Here is a 22,651-nt window from a genome sequence, read left to right as displayed (position 1 = left end):
CCACAGTGTCCCAATTGAGTGCCATTGACCATAAAGTGACATTAGCAGTACACGTAAGTCATGAAAACTCAAAAACTGACATTTGGCCACAAGTGATTCTCAGTTGATGATCATGGAAACAAGTCTGGATTTTAGGTGTAACAGTTTGTTGTATCGGTTCTTAACATACCGAAATGCTGAAAACCCCTATCCCATTACCTTTGCACTTACTGAGCTACAGTGGTAATATCTTTACCTGCAAGGTCATGGACATAAATCTGATTGGCAGTGGTGGGATTTGAACCTACGCCTTCTGAGAGCCTTCCAAAATACATGGGCTATGTATGAATTACTGGGTCATGATTACATGGGATATGTACAAATTTGGGTGCATTACATTTCATAGGGACAAACAGTTTATGAGAACAGCCTGGTCACTGTTGTCATACTGTCGCTCTGCATCTGTTTAACTAGAATAACATGTATCAAATAAATTATGCAGCCAACGGAAAAGTCAGTAAGTGTTTTCTGAAGACCACGCTTAAGAAAAATAAGAACAGACTCTAACCAACGATGTGATCAGGGCTTGTATCAGTCCATGAAACATTATTTGAATTAATCGGGACCAGCAGAAGTGACTTACAGTACATGACAATCCTGCCAATTGACAATAATGCAGATAGGGATAACGACGCAGCATTTCCATTCAAACATGGCTGCTATGCTGGAGAGAAAACTTGTGATCCAAGAACTTTGGCACCATTTACACTTGTCATTTCAAGTGTCTCATATCCAGATCAAATCCAGATGAGGGCACTTTCATCTCCACTTAGCCACGTTTGTGTCTCTGTTGGCCAGATCATAAAGCTGATTGCATTCTGTTGTGGTTTTCATAGGCCACATGCAGATCAGGGTCGGCCCTCCTCAGGCCCAAAAGGAAGTGGTAACGCACCTGAAGTTGTTTGGTAACTGATAAAATGCAGATGAGGAAAAGCTTCTGTACTTTAGCAGTTAAGTTCCACAGTAACGGTTTAGCTCTCTTTAGCTAGCTTTAGTTAAACACATATATGACTCAGGCAACACAAAGTTTCATCATCTTCACAGGCTTTCCTAAATACAGATTATTCAGACAAACAGCTAGACAGTCACTGCTAGTGGTCATCTCTACAGACAGCTTACTGATGTTGTTACACAAGGAAAGAGTATACATAGGAGATATGGGTCTTGGAAAGATGGATGCTTTTACACCTTTTCAACATCTGATTAGAATGTGTCTCAATCAGCCTGCGTGGAGCTCAACATTGGTTTCAGTCCTGCAAACTGAATACATTTTTGGTCATTTAAGTATGCATACTGTAATCATTCACATTGTTATTGAAATAACTACTCAATTCATTTACTTGTTATAAGTAACTTCAAATGACAGAATTCGGTACCGTGATTTGTAGAGTACAGAAGGAGTGGGGGGCAATTGTTTCAGGCACTATAGGAATAGGGAATAGTCTTTCTAAGTACCGCAAACAGTCTATATTGTTAATATTTCTGATTAGAAATGTTATTTTATTGTCTTAATTGAATATGGACTGACGTTTAAAAGCATGGTCAATTTATTATTGGAGTTATTACTGAGTTGAAGTTGGTTCAGTTCAAGTGCAGTCCTGCTAGAAGGTTGCTGCTAGCTGCCCAGTAGCCATGGACCTAACCTTTTTGTTGTTGTTGTTTTATGAATTTTCTGATGTTATTTTCAAAACATTTTTTAAGTACTTTTTTTTTTTAGATCTGTATGTAATTTTGTTTTCATAGCCTAAAAAACTTAACTGCTTGTTTGTCTTATGTAAACTTAAAATTAAACATATATCAGGTGAAGATTACTGAAACATTCCTCCTTCCACCATTCGACCAATCCTTAAGGAAGTATTTCAACACTAGAAAGATGGTCTTTTTTTAAAAACTGGATTGTCTATGCAGTACAAAGATGCAAATGGGTGCTACATGACCAGAGAAAACAGAGAAATAGGACTGTGGCCTTTGCTTTTGCTCAAGAGGTAGAAAACCTACAACTACCAGATTGCAGAGCACCACACTGGACTAATAAACACTACTGCTAGGTGACATAATGCAAAATTATCAGTTTAACACAATGGCAGCCAGCTGCTAATAAACAATCAAGTACTATAATTACACAGTAAAGTAAAACATGTTTCTGAAAACATGTGAGGTGAGAAATAGGCAACACAGTTAGAGAGTCTTAGTTTATATTTGTTTAGCATTGACTGTATGGCACCCACATCCCGTTTACAAACTCTCACTACTACAGCTGAACAGTGCACTAAAAAATGTTTCTGTAAACATTTTAGACAAGAAATAGTGAGTAACAGAATCTTGGTTAATATTTGATCAGTAATGCATACTTTTACACTCAAGATTTGGTTTGAGTTTGCTTAAGCCCGAAAGTCTTTGAGAGCGACCTTGGAAGCACAGTGTGAAACAATACACTGATCACGAAGAATATAGTGATGTTGCACATCAAATTAAACAGCAGAACCTGGGCTACATGGCTGTAAAATCCATTTTTACATGCCCCAAACACAGCTCAAACAACAACTAAATAAACAACAACAACAAATCCAACTCCACACAGCACCCATATCCTGACCCACCCTGTATATTTCAGGCTCTAACTTGACCACACGTTATTCAAAACACATGCCGTTCATCTCAAATGAAAGCTGAGACTCCACTGTTTCCACACATTTGCACCAAAGCACACTACCCCAAAGCATCAGAGAGCTACAGGCCAAAGAACAACAACAACAGAAATCTTTTCGCCAAAATATATTTGTAATATCTCTCTTACCTTGTTGTTTTTGCCATGAAAAGCTCATTCTGCCATTAAATCACGCTTCATTCCTGTTTACCGACTTGTTATCCATCATTCAAATGAGTCCGGGCGGAAAAACTTGATGGCCGGAGGTTCCAGGGCAAGCATAACAATGACCATTCACAGCAGCCGACATCGCCCCACAACGTGTTCTGCTGACTCCAATTGGCTTACAGTGCTGTCAATCTGGTTTTGGTGGGTATAGCGTCATTCTATTGGCTCTAATGAATCAAACGAGGTGTCAATCATTCAAATCGGCCAAGCCGTCACGGAGATACAGGCCTCCAAAGCTCAGAACAGAAACTCAGGTTCAAATGTAGTAGGTGTGTATTGGTCAGTTTGGAGTGGGAAATGGAGGAAAAAAACGAAACGGACAGTTGTATGTGTATATCCTAAACATCAGTAGGGATTTACAGAAACAAAAAATGAAAGATATAGGATTGTACATGACAAAAATCACATGCAAACATGGTGCAATTTTGGAGAGCTCGCCTGAATTCTAAAACCTCTCTAATATTGTTCTGCTTCACTTTATCAGAATCAACCTTTGCAGAGTTATTGTTCACATATTGTACTATGATGTGATAGAGGTTTAGAGCTGCAGCTGCATCATTCTAAAGGGATACTCATCCTGAAAATGTTTTTTTTTTTAGGCGAATCTCAGAATATTTCATTTGTGCTGTGTGCCATCTTCATTTACTCTTCACATATAACACATATACTGATATTTACACATCTTAACAAATCTCACAAGTGTTCCCTTTACCATGACACCAAAAGTATTCAAATAGACCTTGTGGTTGCAGAGATATATTCATTTCATTATGGGTATGCAATTTTCGAGCAGCGGCCTATAAAATAGGCTTAGCTTTGTTAAGAGAGGGGGCCGGTCTGTCTCGCGATCCACTTCTGTACGCTTTGTGTCTGTGGTAGCGAAAAATATTAAAAGGATTACAGCCTGTAGATCAAACAACAGCCCGAGAGCCTGTGAAACTGCGAAATGACATAAAACACATCATATGGCGCATATTATTTTGTTATGTGTTGTGTGTTTTTTTTATATACTGTGTCCAATTGATTGTTTCACTGTGATTGAATGTGTCTGACTCTCTGTGCTGCCTCTTGCCCAGGTTGTCATTGTAAATGAGAAACTGTTTTCAACTGACTCACCTGGTTAAATAAAGGTAAATAAATAAATAAATATTTCGCTGTGAGGGGAGCAGGGAGATCTAGGTGCTGGTCCAGCGAAGGTAAATTTACCACAATTCATTTATACATACTACCCACATAGTCGTGATACAAAGCTGGTTGAAAATCAGCAAAGTATTCCTTTAAGTTTTGTATTAAAAAGCCAAGAAGAGCTGAGTTTCAAAGAGATTGACCTTTTGATGTAATATATGCATTCAGGCATGCAGCCAGGATGCTAGAGGTACTGAGAGAGTAAGAGTACCTCCAACATTCTTTTTTTTCTTCCGTATTGTATTTAATCAGGTCACTGTCAGTTATAATTCCTGGATATTTTTCCCAATGTAAAGGTCTAAAACATGTTTTACTGATAGGTGTGGCCTTGTTTGTAGTTTCTTTGGGGTGCAAACCTTTCTTCTTCTGATTATCCAAAAGGATAATTACTTAGTTGCCAAGACAAAAAAAGTCCTATATAGAGTATACTGTATGTCCTCACTGATGGCATTTTTATCTAACATATACATTGCAAATTTATATACAATCTATGCTTAAAAAGGATACAGTGAAGACAATGAAAAACACAGTAAATGCCAGAACATTAAAGGAACAAACCACAATGATTGGGATCATGTTGTCAGAGGAGTTGCGATGAGTAGGAGTGAGAAAAAAGTCATGTCTTCAGGTACCATTTCCCCAGAGGCCAACATGCTATTATTATGTCTGCATCCATTTCACACTCAGCAGCATGATGGAAAACCTTACAGCTCAAATCCCAACTTAAAAGCAGAGGAAAGGCATTTTCATCCTACTTAATGGCATAGACTGATATCTTTGAAACCACATTTATATGCACCATCAAACCATTGTAAATCAGAGGACAGAAAGAAGGCAGAGGAGCATCTGACTAATTGAGATGTCATGGATTTGCTCTGCTTGCCTTAATTAAATTCCCAGGTCAATCACCAGTGACCACGCAGCACAGGAGGTGATCAATCAAAACACAAGAGTAAAAAGTGTTAACTTAAGCAGGACGAGTACTCCATCCAAAAAGGGGGAAGTGTTAATTTTTTTAGTAGCTGTCTGAGTACACTAATGCTCATTAATGAAGCCTTAGAATTAAAGAAAATGCTCTTTTGTTGCCACTTTAAGTGACCACTTAGCAAAATCAAGTTGTGCATGTGTGATTAGTGTTTGGTTATTTCCCACTGCATTGACCATTTTCTCAAGAGGCTAATTATGCATGATTATTGCACAATTAGCTAGTTCCAAAATTGACTGGAGCTTAACAAGACAGAACAAGATTGGCAGCTGTTGTTCTTTCTTAAATCTATTGGGAATCAATGTTCTAAAGTGGCTTATTATGTGCCTGGCAGCTTACTTTGCAAAAAGGCTGTAAGTGCCTCTGTTTGTAGATCATGCAAACAGTGGCATTATAAAAGAACATGCTGTGGATCTTTATAGTCCTGCAGCTGCCAACACTGAAAGGTCGGGAAGATGTACTGCACCAAACTCTTCATCTATTGAGGCTAAAGCAAGAAGCTTTGACTATTTACGCCTGTGCAAAAGTGAGTGAATCAAAACAGTTGGCAGCAATGGGATCCAAAACCCATGCACAATGAGAGACTGGAGCCTAATCCTTAGGCCACTCAGCCACACTATACAAAAAGCTGTTTTTTTTTTCACTGCTATGGTGACCAGTCTATAAAATCCTTGAGTATAATCAAAATAATGCTCAAAAATCTGGACCAGAGAATTGGAGTATTTTCTGAATGAGTTTTATTGAAGACACAGAATGGTCAAAGGCTGCAACGGCACATATTGCATCAGTTGCTTGCTACATTCAATATGGTGTCAAATACGGCAGCTTGGTCACAAGCTGTCAGTGTCCAATTCCAATGCGCAAGGTGCCCTTTAGCACCTCTTTGAGACGTACTAGGCTTTCAGCTAACTCCAACATAAATCAATTCGCGTCAGTGACATAGTATAAAAAGCGAGAACGTCTGAGTAGGGCAGAAGGGAGGGGTGGTGGATGGGTCAAACAAATACAGGACTTTGACCCAAGAGATGTCTTGTTTGAGGCAATGTGTTGTTTTTAACAATGTGGCACACATGTCACATGACATGCCACCGGACATAACTGTTAATACTTGGGTAAGTTAAAGCCCCTACAAGGAACTTTCATTTTGAGTTGATTTTGGCGACCCTGTGGACAAAAGCAGTAGTGTTTTGCCGGAATGAAGCCTACATTTCCTTTGAGCTCTAGCGCGTATTGTCATAAAGACGCTTACTTGGCTCGCGCATGTGTTTGTTTTGGGGATGAATGAAACAACAAGACAGGAAAACTTTGCCCCCGCTCCTACTGGGGATCCCAGCTCACCTCTGCCATGCCCCAGCTCCACCTCTCCGGCGTAAGCGCCACTGCCGCCGGGGTAAACGCAGCGGTCGGCTGGTAAGGATGAAAGCCTGTTTGGCGAGCACTTCCATGGCTTCTTGAACTGAGTATGGAGCGGTGCCTCGCCTCTTTATTTCTCGGCACTCGCTGGACCCTGTCCACCCAAAAACGTTTATCCTGAAGGATTTCCTGACATCCCGAGGATTGGATTTTCTCTGTGTGACTGAGACATGGCTGACTGATGGTGAGTCCAGTGCTTTCACAGAACTTTTACCTGATGATTGCTGCTATTTTAACTCCCCGCGGACGTCGGTTCGAGGAGGAGGGATAGCGACTATTTATAAGAGTCACTAAATGTAAGCAGCTAAGTAAGATGAAGTATGCCGTCTGAGTGCCGTAAATCGTTTAGTCCTGGAAGCGACCTGAGGCGGACCCAGACACAGTTTCCTAAATGTATGGATATACACTATATAGAAATAGCTTATTTTCACACCGATGGTCTCATTTGCTGTTGTAGGTCACGCACAGACATCAGCAAACGAGAGAGTTTTGCATATCCAGTTAAAAGTTCCTTGTAGCAGCTTTAAGTAATGTAACAAACACACAAATTTAAACTTAAACTTAAACTATAATCTTTATTCTTAACATAACCAAGTAGTTTTGTTCCCCAAATGTAAAGAAGTTTTGGTAATCTAACCTATGTTTCATGTTTCCTGTGAACATTAAAGTTTATTTTGAAAAGACACCATAGGCCTACATGTAATGAGTGGAAACTGACACACCGTCTCCTAGCATCCAAAACTGACACTAGAGGCATACCTAGAGCGCCATAGTTTGAAGCGTAGGGCCACTGAACAAGCTGCTGTATTTGACGGGTTGGGAGTGAGAACATGCTGCCAATACAGAGAGAGGACATTGGGTGGCATCTGCTCCTCTGGTGAAAGCTGACTGTAGCCCTTTTAGATAGGAATTGTGCAAATTTGCAGGAAAGCCCAATCAGTCTTTTTTCAGCATTGGCAGTTTAGAAACAAAATAGGGGAGTGTGGCAAAATGCCACCTACCTACTTTTGTTAATACAGAATGCGCCTTTATCGGGGCAATGTGGGGGCGTGAGCAAGTAACACAACGTATAGCTCAGCGTGTGACATAACCAGTGACGTGGGAGGGAAGCTGCGGCTAGTCAGTCCTTCGGCGATTCTCTCGTAAGTCGGCCTGTTCCTCACCGTCCCCGTCATCTGACGGTTAATGGCCTCTTCATTTGCGAAGGCAAGGAGGGCACGTATTTCCTTGTCCCCCCAGTTGCTCATCTTTACAGTGTCTGTCAGGTTTCCAGTGGCTCGCACGTACGGCGTCATCAACAGCTCCTCCCACAAGTCTTCGTATAAACGCTTGCAGCTTGCCGGCAGAATGGCCCAACATTCGTGGAAAATCTGGCAGTGTAAATGGAGCTAATGTGAAAGCTTACCTTGTCATAAGCACCACAGAGAGAAGACATGTCAATCAGACACTTGGAATAATGGATTGCTCTTCAGATGAATATGATAAAGATCTGCAGGTTGACAATAAACTCCATTAGCAGAGGATGGTTTCGATCCATCGACCTCTGGGTTATGGGCCCAGCACGCTTCCTCTGCGCCACTCTGCTCAGTGCTTCTCTGTTTGGGTGTGGGAGTATTTAATAGCTTTTGTTGTGTAGCAGCCATAGGATATGCAATATGTTTGTCAATGCTGTAAGCACTAACTGCAACTATTCACTAAAATGCTTCTTCAAAACAAGACAGCAGTCATTTCTGGGGTTTTTTTCATGTTTGAAATACAGTAATGAACAACAGAGGAGCCACACTCAGATGATAAGACGGGGCTGCATACCTTCAGGAAAGATTTCTCGGTTTCCAGCCACAATCCCAAGACCTGTGACAGATATTTCAAGAACCTATAGATAAAGATAGCAGTGGTGGGATTTGAACCCACGCCTCCATAGAGACTGGAACCTAAATCCAGCGCCTTAGACCACTCGACCACTGGACCTGTCAGTCAAAAGTTCTTCGTAGCCATAATAATCGAAGGAGTTTTAGTGAAACCCCAGGGGTTTCAATGACTGCTACAACACAGCTGCTTGATGCATAACTACAGTGTTCACTCTAGCAGTAACATCGAAAGACATCTCATTTGAGATATTTGTGGCAGTGGGTGCTGAACTGTCTGAAAACATGACAATGTGGGTATTGATGAATAAGATGTAGATCTGCAGGTTTCTCATTAGCAGAGGATGGATCAGCCACTGGGTTCTTGGTGCAACAAACTTCCGCTGTGCCACTCTGCTTTCAGCTACCGTTATGAGGGTTGCACACCTGCAATTTTTAATTTCACACAAGTTTCTGATCTGTCAGCACCTGGTGAGTATACACTAAATCAGGTGGACTTGCAAAAAAGGAGGACCAGATTGGCAAACTCTCTTCTTAGGTAAATCTACCAATGCCAAAATGCTTGGATCCCATGTGTGCTTTCTGAAATTGTGGATGGAGAGGCACGGAGAAGCTCAGCAAAAATTCAGAAATTCATAACCTTCAACTTCACAGAATATACAGTTAACCCATCATGAGATACCTTTTTTTATTGACATTTGTTCAGATAAGTTTTCCTAGTTTCCTGTTGTAATTCCAAAATTGTGGCCAGATATCCAGAAGTACCTGAAGATGCAGATACCTGTGAGGAGACTTCGACTTCGACTACATCTTCATAGAGACTGGAGCCTAAATCCTTTGCCTAAAGCCCCAAATGCACTGAAAGTGATAACAGATGTGCCTCATTTGACACGTGTCAATTGATGCTCCTGTGGAGCACTGCAGGCATCAGATTTTCAAATTCAACATCATAGAACCAGCAGTATTTTAGGAAAAGGTTGCTGTTTGTGGTATATGTAAGCTTTTCTATATGTTTCTATTTGAGTAGATAAAAACATTACAAAAGGCAGGAGGGCAGCTGATGGGCGTGTGCTGCTACTTTTATCAGTTGGCTGGTAGTAAGGGGGCCAGCCATCTTATTTCATCTTAAACTTTTTTCTTCCAGGTGGGTGAATGTCACCTAAAGCACAGAATCATAACTCCCTCCAAAACCTGAACAAGGTGGCAGTGGGGGTGTAAAAGCATTTGAAGCACCTCATAACACGTTTGATGCATGCTCTGCCATTTAAAACAAAAGGTGTCCTTCAAAACATCAAACGTTTTCCGTGCATTGGGACCTTTGACCACACAGCTATGCTATCTCAACCCCCAAAGGTGAAAAAACACATTATAATTATATTTTAAAAGACTTAATGTCCAGAAGTTTCTAAACTTAGCTGTATCAGTACGGATGAATACTGCAGAGACAGCATCAAGCTGCTGGTTGATAGCAGGTAGGTCTCTCTTGTAAATGAGACCCTGGGTCTCAATGAGATTTTACCTGTATAAATAAAGGTTAATAAATAAAATATTTTCCATTAGCAGAGGATGGTTTCAATGTATTTATCTCCGGGTTACAGGTCCATAAAGTTGAATAATTGCCTCACTGTTAAATGGTAGTAATGAATGGTAAATCAATTACTGCTTCATAAATACTGACAGACAGATTCAGTTAATGTTCTTGTTATTTTGTTGCTTCCTGTAAAGAAACAAAAAAGGCCTTCAACCATCAATCTGCAATTAGATTGATAGTGGAAGTTGCTGAAAGTGTTGAGGTATGACCTGTGGCATTCTTTGCCGGTCTTATGAAAAAGCTTGCTGTGCAATGTCTGACTTATTCCAGAATTTGCCAAATACCCAATATTGCCAACGTCTCTAGTAGAAATAAAAATTTAATCAGCATTTCCCTGCTGGCCAATGTTAATTTCCACCCTCTCTTTATCATCTAATGAAGTGGGATCGCTCCCACAACAATATTATAATCAGTGCCACAAAATTGCCAGTTTCACTGGTTGAATTTGCCATCAAGGTCTGAAGTACACAATCTGAAGTCTACTAAATCAGTATCAGAATCCCTCATGTCATATTCTGCTATCGCACTGAAAGAGGCTGAGTTTACAGTATTAATGAATTTTGGCTGAATTAGGGCCAAGGCTCCTTCAGCAGACTCACCATTAAGTTACAGTCAACCACAGTTCTCCCAAATCTGTCTTTCTTGCTTCAAACATTCAGTCATTTGGGAATTTACCATCCTGCAGGAATACAGAGTTGTAAAGCTCTGCTCTCAGGCATCCAACAAATATGAACTGGTGTGATACAACAAATGCAAAAAGCAAAATAAGAAACACCCAGGAGCAATCTCCTCTCATCTACCTCTCTGTTTTGAACCACAACTGATTTTTTGGCCTCTTCAGGTTCACGATTGTGCCTCCAAAATCCAAGTGTTCTGTCTCAAATCGATTTATATGGATTTGAGCTGTACAATATTAAATTTCCTTTGATTCCTTTCAGCCCAAGTGTGTCTTAATAAAAGAAATGAACTACCTGAAAATCCAAGGACATGTTTTTCTGCCTGCTGGACTCTGCTTTTGACTCCCTTCATTCAGTTTGAGTGAATTTGTTTCTTTGATCATTTGTGTTGCTTGAGTATGTGCCCTTGTGTATGAAATGCTCCAAAATAAGTTGAAAAGGAGGGTACAGTAACAAAAGTAGAAGGTCATGATTCTGCCTGGCTGACTCTATTTGTATCTCAGTCCATGTGCGTAAAAGACTTTCCATTACCAGTAGATCAGAGCCATGTGCACAGCTCTGCAGTACATGCCTTCTGTTTTTTTGTTTGAACCTGAGTCACATGACTTGGACTCGAGTCAGACTGAAGTCACAAATTTGATGACTTGAGACTTGACTTAACAAAATCAAAAAAAAACAACTTGTATCTTGACTTGGACTTTAACACCAATGACTCGTGACTTCACTTGGCCTTCAGCCTTTTACTTGAAAACACTTGATACCTTCCCCCGAGCCCAAAGATTAAAAGTTTAAAGCTATTTAAAAAGTGTATAACTAATCAATTTATTTCCATTCATTTCCTGAATCAACTAACATTGGCACTATTCATTCCCAGCAAGTCAACACCTAATTCCTCTGAGCCACTTTGTCTAAGTAAACCCAACAGCATCCAAGTTGCAGAAGAGAACCATGAAGAACTAACATTACGTTACTGAGCACCACTTTGAAAAAATTATACCAAAGGTCATTTCATTAGCAGCCAAAAACAGCACCACGGTCAACAAAACAACGATCTGCAGTATGCAAAACATGCAAGTTGAAAAATACAGACAGATGCAATAACTTCCACTTTCACTCGATACTTGAATTTGCACAAAGAATGGTAAGTCAAGGCTAAACACAGTTAATGAGCTCATGTTAGGTAAGGTTATAACTCTGTTATGAAAATGGCATTGCACTTGAAGAACAAATTATCACTTGTTTGGGACTTGAAATTCAAAGTTAAGTACTTGGGACAGTGGCAATGGGTAGTGATGTCCAGATGAAGCTTCATGAACCACCAGCTGTATTTGCTGAATGTGATGGTGTAATGAAAAAGGCTCAAAGGATGCCAATGCAGTTTGGTTTCAATTAGCAATGGGCAAACAATGCTTCCTGAACCAGTTTCTTTATTTTTTGGGTCCACTCTGGCACTCTTTGTTCAACAAAGGGTTGAAACCAAACTTTAAGTTTATTTACTTTATTAATTCAATGTTTTCACTCTTGCTTGTCAATTACACACAGGTCTGAAAGACACACACATGCACAAACAGGACCTATACATGCACAAAGTGGAGAGATGTCAGAGTGAGGGGGCTGCCCTTTGGTCAGGCGCCCGAGCAGTTGGGGGGTTCGGTGCCTTGCTCAAGGGCACCTCGGCAGTGCCCAGGAGGTGAACTGGCACCTCTCCAGCCACCAGTCCACGCTCCAAATTTGGTCCGGACAGGGACTCGAACAGGCGACCCTCTGGTTCCCAACCCAAGTCCCTATGGACTGAGCTACTGCTACTATTGCCATCCCTTGAGCCTTTTTCATTACACCAACAGCCAGTGGTCGAATTGTTAATTTTTAGCAAGGGGGATGCAATGTAGCTTTGATTTTTTTTGCGTGCACACATCATCAAATATGACAGCACAGATGTGCAAAATTAATCAAGATAAAGAACTAGAGCACTCGGAGAGCGCAGACCTCCGCCAAGCAGCTCAGATTTTCCGCCATTTTATTATTTTATCCACTATGCTTCAACCGATCACCACCAAAATTGTATCATCTGTTCCTTGTCCCATTATCAACCTTTCCTGAAATGTCATCAAAATCCGTTCAGAACTTTTTGAGTTATTTTGCAGACAAGCAGACAAACAGACCAATGCTGGTGAAAACATAACCTCCTTGGCGAAGGTAAAAATGGCATGACCTATACCTGCTGTCTTTAAAAACACAAATAATGCAGTAGTATTGCTATTGCAATACAGACAAAAAACACTTTAGAGTATAAATAAGAGTAGTTCTGAAATAGCCGTGAAAATTAATCTTAGAGTCACTCTTATCTTATAGACATTTCTTTAGCCAGTTATAATTTCTCCTTACCTGTGAAGCCTTGGGCTGATAATTGATGCTGCTGTCAGGTCCCTGTCCTGATACCTGCCTGGTTTCTCACTGTCCCTCTTCTATCTATTGCAATAATATAGATAATACATGTGTAAAGCAAAATTCATAAATAGAATTGTGAATAGTAGTGGTGACAGCTGTAGAAATTAACCTCAAAGTCACTTTTATGCTATAGATATTTTCTCTCATCCAGTTATAATCTCTCCTCACCTCTGAAGACCCTGCATGATCATCCTTGCTGGCATGAAGCTTCATTTGGACATCACTAGCGATGGGCCCCAGTGCATGCTATCATGACTGGCCCATTAGTGTACATATGCTATTGTGCACATATTTTCTTGTCACGTGATCGAGACTTGACATTGAATAACATTTCTATACATAGCTATCATCATAGCCAGTTAATTTGGAATAAGCATTTAATTTTGCTATACATGCTACTAACAAAGTAAGATGGAGAAAGGTTTGCCTTTTTCAATGGCATATAAAGCAAATGGCGCCGGTGCAACCACACTGCCTGCACTGTCTATATTTACACTACCGACTTGGGACTTGTCTGTCTTGACTTGGGACTTGAATGCAGAGACTTGAGACTTGCTTGTGACTTGCAAAACAATACCACCTCTGGTAGAAAGCAGTACAGAGGCCTGTAAAAATGATACAGTAGTTATATCTTTTTTTATATTTGTTACTCATTCAGTCTCTCTCTCAAACTTGGAGCTAACTAATTTGGAGTGATGTTAGAGCGCTGCTTGGACAGAGACAGACAGCATTTGTGATGACACATCATTGCAATTTACCTGAAAAGTGGCAAAAATTAGCATGTCCACTTGGGTGTCATATTTCCATCACTGCCGAGCTGAAGCTAATAAACAGCTGAGACTACTGCAGAGTCATTTGCCACAGGAATGAATGCAGATTTTAATCTCTCAGACTAAAGACAAAAGCCAGATATTAGTGGTTGTTTGTGGGATTTAGTCCAGTGGGAAAGGAGCTATGTACAATCATACAGAAAAGGGACAATAGATGCAAGGAACAAAAGAAAATCGACTTCATATAAACACACTTTTCTTCCACTTGTGTGACCATGGTGACCGACGTCATATGTACATGTCTAAAAATGGGCGGACATTCTCTGTCTTTTTTCTGCCCCTTCCTTCATCCTTTCTGCCAATCCCTAAGTACACAGACTATTAATTCTCTGTCTCCCGCCTTCCTCCCTCCCTGTCTCCCTCTGTTCATTCCCCGATTACACACATTAATAATTAGACATAGACCCAGGTGGTGACAGAGGAGACAGTGCAGGGCCCCAGCATGCAGCTCACTCCCAAAGCTCGGTCCTCACTGCGCAGCTCACTGCGGGGCCCACCACAGAGACCCCAGGCAGGTGAAATCTCATCTCCTCAGATGGTTTTATTGTACTTTGCTCTTAACTGAACTGAAGTACATGTCTTGGAGCCCCAGTGTGTCTGTGTGGTGGGGGCGGATGGGTTTTAGCACCTGGGATTCTTACTGACAGACAGACAGACAGACAGACGGTATTGAGCCAGTTTGTAACCTTTTCTGCATCATTTCACTTTCTGTTTGATTTTTGATAGAAACTTTCTTCTTTGTGTCTTTGAGGGAAGTTGGAGAAATGGGATTTAGGCACGCACTGTGCCATCAAACAGTGTCATTTACTCCCCGAGTCTGGGGCTTCTTAAGCATTTCACCACCTACATCTCAGGTGGGGATGGAAAATAAGCTTTCTGACAGTTTCTAAAAACCCATCACGACTCAAACTACAGACTGAGCTCCACTGTTTACCCAGATTACAGAAGTAAACAAGCCTTCCACACCCTCAAAACACATGTAAAATTCATATTAAAGTGTCACTGCCAGTCCTTGTATCAAAAACTCCTGTGTACGTTTGGGGATGTGTGTGGATGTGTGGGTGTGTGAAGTCCTAGTTTGCAGGCAGAGCGCAATCTCGTCTGCTCTCACTAAAGAATCTGGAGGTTTTAAAAACCAAAGTCACACACACACACCTATCAAATCACTCTGTGACTCATCAATATCTTTTTACTTGATTGAATTTTTTAAAGCGAAACAGCAACACAGATTGGACACACACACACACCCAGAGACATAACTTTCACTGTACGTTTGCTCATTGTACCAGTTATGTGTGGGCATGCAGCCCACTTTCACTCCCATCATGTGAAATACCACTGTTTTGTCACTGATCTCGGCATCAGACACCGACACACAGAGGCACGCTTCACATTGGTTTTCCACATTAATACATTCACACATTAATAATTAAAGTCTGGGTATGGTAGGCAGGGTGGTAGGTGGGTCATACTAACTAACTAACTAACTCCAGATTTTCACACAGGAGCACATTGTTTCCCGTGTTAAACCAATTTTTTTTTTTTTTAATAACAACATAGGGTGCTAGTGTAGCATGCAACATTAGTCACATATGTCACATCACGTGACGTTATATGTTAGTAACAATCATACTTATTTTAAGCTAAACCATGTTTTTTTTCTAAACCTAACTACGTGCTTTTGTTGCCTAAACCTAAGAAAATATCCTAAAAGCAATGTTTTTACTTACATCGTAAGTTTATTTTGAAAACAATTGTATGCATGAAAAGAACAGAAACTGTACACTTCCTATGAAAACCAACGTATTTTGAAAAGACATAATGTATGTAACAAGCATAAATTGACACACCATCCCTGAATGTAATTTGAGGTCCACTGACAAAGTGGTGGTATTTGACGAGTTGGGATAAGAATGGGGTCATTTGGGTCGATTACTTACTTGTGTGATAAAATACTCTCAACTCAAAGGTCCAGTTAACTAGCATTATTCATTTTCATGTATATATGAGGGTTGTTACCAAGAATTATGTCTTATGTTTGAAACACTGCAGTGGCATAAATATAGACAGTGCCAGCAGTATGGTTGCACTGGGACCTGTGAGGTGGGGGGCCCATAGAGAGAGTGGGCCCTCCAACAATGTGTTGGAAGGAGAATGGGCCCTAATAAGGGATTGCGACCTTGAAAATATGCCTGTGTCCAAAGAAGAACTCTCATTAAATTAAAAACAGTGCCATTTGGTACATATGCCCTTGAAAAAGACAAACTCCTTTCCGTAATGTTTATTTTTTTCTTTTTTTTGTAAAATAGTCAGTAGTATCCATAACAACATTCTATACATATTCTGTAACTACAAACCACCTATTCTATAAATCAAATATTAAAATTGTTGAATAATAATAATTTCTTATTTTCTTTGGTATTTTTTGTTATGTACAGATATGCAATGATGATTGCTGAGTAATATGTGTGTTGATGTTATCCAATGCCCAGTCTCTGATCATATGACATGACGATATGTGCACCACAGCATGCAGTAGGGCCTGTCATAATAGCGTGCATCGGGGCCCATTGTAACTACCTTACACCATTGAAACACTATCAACAAATTAGTGCTACTAGTTGTGTTTACACTTAATTGTGCGAAACTTTTGAAACGTTGCAAAAAAGACACATGAATTAGGCCCTTTTTTTATCCATTGGTCTGGAGCAAGTAAACTATACTCTGCAGAGTGTACTTTTGTCACAAGCTGGCATAAAGGCTATGCTTAGAAGTAGATGTTGCACAAAAAAAAGGTCACTTTGGTCATCTAGCCCAGAGACAAGAGAAAAGAGAAAAACATAGAGAGGTTTTGAGGACTTTGTTTCAACTGCACAAGTTTTAATAGTTGGTACTGACCATGTTTCCTGCTGTCTGGAGTCAACCCTTTTTGGACCAAGGCAAAAATCACCTCAAGTACCATAAAAATCTTTCTGGTCAATTGAGGAAAGTTTATCAGTTTTTTCCATTTTTATTTTCTAGACCTCAAAATGTGCATGAAAATACATTTATGGAAACACGGTCACCATTATGACCGTGGGGCTTGCTGAGATAAGACTCTCAGGTTCTATCAGGGATCACCACAGACATTAACCTGGCTAACATGCCCTCACATTTCTAAACGAGTTGATACTGAAGGATAACTACTGCAATGTTTACATGTTTCTACTCATTAGTTCCCCCAAAAAGCCTAAATTGATGGACATTTGCCACCAAGCGTCCATCTGTTTTACTAAGATGTGACGTTGCCTGCTGGAAACTTCTATTGTTCTCAAAACCAATTAAAGGCAGCTTGCAGAGACACTGCTGCCTTGACTGATATAATCCATCATAGTAAACAACACCTGTATTGTATTTTCTACTAACATCACTTCATAAAACCACAATAAAACCAAAGTGGTTCCTTTGTACCAGAGCTGGGGACAGATCACTGTGTGTCCAGCAGACATCACCGCCCACTTTGCCCTGAGTCCTTGTTTACCTTCTCTGCTACCACAACATAACAGTGGGCCACATGGGAAAATGTGACAAATAATGTCAATAAACATGATAATTAGCGGCAATAGGAGTGTTTGATGATGTTTTGATAATGAAGATGATGGACTGTATTCATTAGTGCAACAGTTTGTCTCTGTGAGATGTTTTTAATGGATTTTCAAAACAATAGGAGCCAATGACTTCAAACCTGCAGTAGAGCAAGCAGATAAAGTTGTTACTGAATTTCTCTACAAGATTAGTATTAGGATTATTATTAAGTGGGTTGAAGCTGTAATCCTTAAACCTAAAATAAATGTTTGGGGGTTTTTTGGCCACTTGGGGGGAAGCTGAAACAAGGGTCAAGGGATAATACTCTGAGGGTTCATCACAACCATAGACTCACATGTCTGACATGACTGTCCTCAGAGCAGGACATGGAGGAGCCATTACTTCAGGGTCTGAGTCTGCCATGGAGTTAACTGCCTGTTTAATGTGCCTAAAATACCTCCATAGGACGCATTTGTGGGCATCCTAATTAGATGTCCAAACAATCCCAACCAACCCCTTTCTCATTCCGAGGTCATCAAATACCCAAACCCCTTTGGCATCTGATACCGGCACACAAGGGACAATTATATACAGTATGCAATTCCACAATAACTGCACAATTCCATGTGCTGATGAGCCTGTCTTTCCCATATGGTCTAGCGGTCAGGATTCCTGGTTTTCATCCAGGCAGCCCGGGTTCAACTCCTAGTATGGGAATAGTACGCTAAAATTGAGTGTCAAACCAGCCTGGTTTCGTTGTAAAGTAATGCCTCCTTGGTACTCCCCTTTAGTATTTGTATGAGGCGCACAGGGCTTTCTACTAGCGCCAATGTAAACCCATCCATGGCAATATTAGACAGTTTAGAGCAAAACAGTCCACCTTGGAAAGAAGTCAAGGTGGATTGGGTAAAACAAACACAGGACTTTTACCCAGCAATGTATTTACCTTTAGTAATTATCTCTCTATATCACAGTTTTTATTGGCAGTGGTAGAGTTTGCCGTTCCAGAGCTGGATTCAGGTTGCCTGTCTAAGTAAAAAGATGCATGCATGTAATCCAACTAAATCTTATCTCACTGATATTCACTCTCTTTACAGCAACACGGGAGGTTTTTATTGTGAAGCAGCCACAGTGATCGCCAGATGCTCTTATGTTACATTTTGGACAAAGCGGCTGCTTATCCAGTGGTAATGTGCTTAATGCTGTAGTGTTAAACTGTACTTGCTGTTACCACAGTAACCAGAGGAGTCGCCAAATCAACCACAACTAAAATTTTTAGGATTACAACTTTAAGTGTGAACGTTTTGGCATGTAGTAGAGGGTTAAGATGTTGAAGGACATTTGAAATCTTCACATGCACAGCAAAAGAGGCATATTTTATAGTATGTTAGTGCACACCTTAACCTGCTGCCTCTTATTTGTTACTGCTGAGGTACATGTCTTCATATTTAGCATTCATGAAGAAATGCCGCTAGCACAGATCTTACTAAGCCAGTGGCGGAGTGTTTGGTGTGTGTGTGAGTGTGTGTGTGTGTGTGTGTGTGTGTCCATGGTAACCACGTGGAGGAATGGTTCAGTTTGCCACCTGACTCTTTTGAGGCACGCCATCTGGTACCATGGTACAGAAATGTGTGTGTGTGTTTCACAAAGACGTGAGAACAAGTGTGCAGTTAGCTCACATATGCACACAAGATAGAAGCAGAGTGATGTGAGATATACCGTGTGCATCAACAGTTTATCACATGTACGTTTGGCTCTTGGGATATTACCAGTGCGTCTTAGGGGGGAGACAGAGAGAGTAATAAGGTGTTATCCACTGACCTTGCAGAGTGGCACCAGGAGGCGAAGCAATGCTGGTATTTAGGCACTCAACAGTGCCACAGGGCCAGTCATTTATTGTGTATCTGTGTTTCTGTGTGTATGTGTGTCTGTGTGTCTGTTCACCCATCTGTTGTGTCCACCCCGGGGACAACAGCAGCAGTTCGGATTCTCTCACACACACACACACACACACACACACTCATGGAGAGATGGAGAAGGAGGGAGAGGACGGGTACATAGAAACAAATTCACAGATTGTGTTTATGATGAAACTGTGATAATTAAACATCTTTGAAGGAACTCCAGTGTGAGAGCAGTAAATAAAAATGCAGCAGCCCTGGAGCTAGTACAGAGTGTTTTGCTCCAGAACATTTCTGCAGGGCAGGTGTAATAATGTTTAATCTTAACTGTATCCATTTATTCATTAGTTTAATTAACATAAACACTGTCTGAGAAGACAGACTGTGCACTGCATTTTACATTATCTGCCATCTTGCGTGTCAGATTTTATAGAAAGCAAATAGATTGCTTCAGAGCGCAACAAGCACATCATTTGCGATAACAGCGTTGTGAGGACCGGGCCAGGCAGCCTGCCTGCAGGGGAGATGTGTATCAGCTGGACCGCAGACATCCAAGATTCAGTCGTTCCACTACGACACGATATCTGCAGGCTGGAGGTAACACATACATATGTGTGTGTCCTGTATAGTGACGCAACCAGAATGCCAAATGATATCACTGGGATGAGAAGGAGATTTTGTGGGGAAGCACAGGTGCCGCAGGGGTAAAGTTCAGACTTTGAGAGAGACCCAAAGGGACCAACAGAAACTAGAATCCCACCAACACAGACAGATTTTTCAGTGTCAGACAGTGTGTATTACTAAGATATGTTACCCAGAGTCAGTGCTGGCCAACATTCTCCCCTCTCCTTCCTCTTCAACATTTCTTATTAATGTTTCTGCTTATTTTGAATTGCCTTTCCCATGTTTTCTCCTTACCACGTATTTCTATTGCATTCTGTTTACCACAAGATGTGTTGATTATGCATGTATTTTGACTTGACATGTGTTGTCTTGACCTTTCTTTTTTTTTTTTATTTGACACACTTTGTGATTGTTTTTTAGAGCCTAGTTATTGTGTAAAAATACTAATTATCATATTCAGCCATGCATCCACCCCTGTCTGGGTCCAGGACCTAATGGATACTCCTAGCAGGACATGGAGGAGCCATTCCTTCAGAGTCTGCCGTGGAGTTTACTGCCTGTTTAATGTGCCAAAAATACCTCCATAGGAGGCATTTGTGGGCATCCTAATCAGATGTTCATACAATCCCAACCAACCCCTTTCTAATTCCGAGGTCATCAAATACCAAAGCTACCAAAGCTAAAAGCTTGTTACATCTCTTTGGTGTCCGACACTGACACACAAGGCACAATTTTATGTACAGTATGCAATTCCACACTCACTGTGCAACTCCATGTGCTGATGTAGATCATGGGAAATGATCAAAAACTCCAAAACAACAATAACAGTATTTCACAAACAATTAATCCACACAAAGTGAGATGTCTTTCCCATATGGTCTAGTGGTCAGGATTTCTGGTTTTCACCCAGGAGGCCCAGGTTCAACTTCTGGTATGGGAACAGTATACCATAATTAAGGTTCAATCCAGCACTCCCAGTTCTGTCAAGAACCAATACTGTGGTTCAACCCTTTGGCATTTGTAATATAAACCCATCCGTGGCAATATTAGAAACTCAGAGCAAATGACTGCTTTTGAGCAAGACAGTCCACCTTGGAAAGAAGTCAGGATGGGTTGGGTAAAACAAAGGCAGGGGTTTCACCCAGGAGACCGCTGTTTGTGTCCTGTGTGAAACCAAAATCAGCGTCATCTTAACCCTGACCATGATGTTTTCCAAGCCTAACCAAGTAGTTTTGTTGCTGAAATCTACATTTCCTGTTAACACAGAAGTTTATTTTAAAAAAACTCTTTTCACTTGCTTGTATCCATAATCTCAAACAAAGGTGACCATAGGTGAGGACTGAAACGTCGATCAACTGGTAAATCCAGATCTCCGTCCACATACAGTCAGGTCCATAATTATTTGGACAATGTTACAGTTGTCATCATTTTGCCTCTGTACACCACCACAATGGGTTTTAAATGAAACAATGAAAACCTGCTTAAAGTGCAGACCCTCAGCTTTCATTTAAGGCTTTTTTCAAAAATGTAGTATGAACCGTGTAGGAATTACAACCATTTCTTCACACAGTCCCCCAACTTTAAGGGCTCATAAGTATTTGGACAAACTAACATAATCATCAATTAAACAGTCAATTTTAATACTTGGTTGCAAATCCTTTACAGTCAATGACTGCCTCAAGTGTTGGACCCATAGGCATCATCAGATGCTGGGTTTCTTCCCTGGTGATGCTCTACCAGCCCTTTACTGTAGCCGTCTGCACTTCCTGCTTGTGTTTTGGGTGTTTTGCCCTCAGTTTTGGCTTCAGCAAGAGAAACGCATGCTCAGTTGGATTCAGGTCAGATGATATGACTTGGCCATTGCAGAACATTCCACTTCTTTGCCTTAAAAATGTCTTTGGTTGCTTTTGCAGTATGCTTCAGGTCAATGTCCATCTGCACTGTGAAGCATCGTCCAATGAGTTTTGAAGCATTTAGTTGAATCTGAGCAGATAATGTAGCCCCAAACACTTCAGCTTTCATCCTGCTGCTCTTGTAAGCAAGACAAGACTTCACTAGAATAAATACAGAGGGTTTATCACAAGATGCAAACCATTGGTTAGCCTTAAAAATGGAAGGCCAGATTAGAGTTTGTCAAAAACCATCTAAAAAGCCTGTACAGTTGTGGAACAGCATACTATGGACAGATAAAACAAAGATCAACTACCAGAATGATGGGAAGACAAGAGAAGGAAGAAGGGAAGGAACTGCTCATGATCCAAAGCACACCACCTCATCAGTGAAGCATGGTGGAGGTACTGTTATGCCATGGCCATGTATGGCTGCCAGTGGAACTGGTTCTCTTGTATTTATTGATGATGTGACTGCTGACAAGAGCAGCAGGATGAAAGCTGAAGTGTTTGGGGCACCATTATCTGCTCAGATTCAACCAAATGCTTCAAAACTCATTGGACGATGTTTCACAGTGCAGTTGGACAATGACCTGAAGCATACTGCAAAAGCAACCAAAGACATTTTTAAGGCAAAGAAGTGGAATGTTCTGCAATGGCCAAGTCATATCATCTGACCTGAATCCAAATGAGCATGCATTTCTCTTGCTGAAGCCAAAACTGAGGGCAAAACACCCAAAACACAAGCAGGAAGTGCAGACAGCT

The 22,651-nt window shown here is 40.8% G+C and overlaps 1 non-coding gene across 1 annotated transcript; it reads left to right on the top strand.

Annotated features, from left to right (window-relative positions):
• The first annotated feature begins 20,865 nt into the window (after window positions 1-20,865).
• trnae-uuc (transfer RNA glutamic acid (anticodon UUC)) lies at window positions 20,866-20,937 on the top strand. Its single transcript has one exon. It is a non-coding gene; the product is annotated as a tRNA-Glu (tRNA).
• The last annotated feature ends 1,714 nt before the right edge of the window (window positions 20,938-22,651 follow it).

This window comes from Epinephelus lanceolatus, chromosome 7 (assembly GCF_041903045.1).
Source record: "Epinephelus lanceolatus isolate andai-2023 chromosome 7, ASM4190304v1, whole genome shotgun sequence".
Classification (NCBI taxonomy): Eukaryota; Metazoa; Chordata; class Actinopteri; order Perciformes; family Serranidae; genus Epinephelus; species Epinephelus lanceolatus.
The sequence above is the reverse complement of the archived record's forward strand: the minus strand, read 5'-3'. Positions and strand labels throughout refer to the sequence as shown.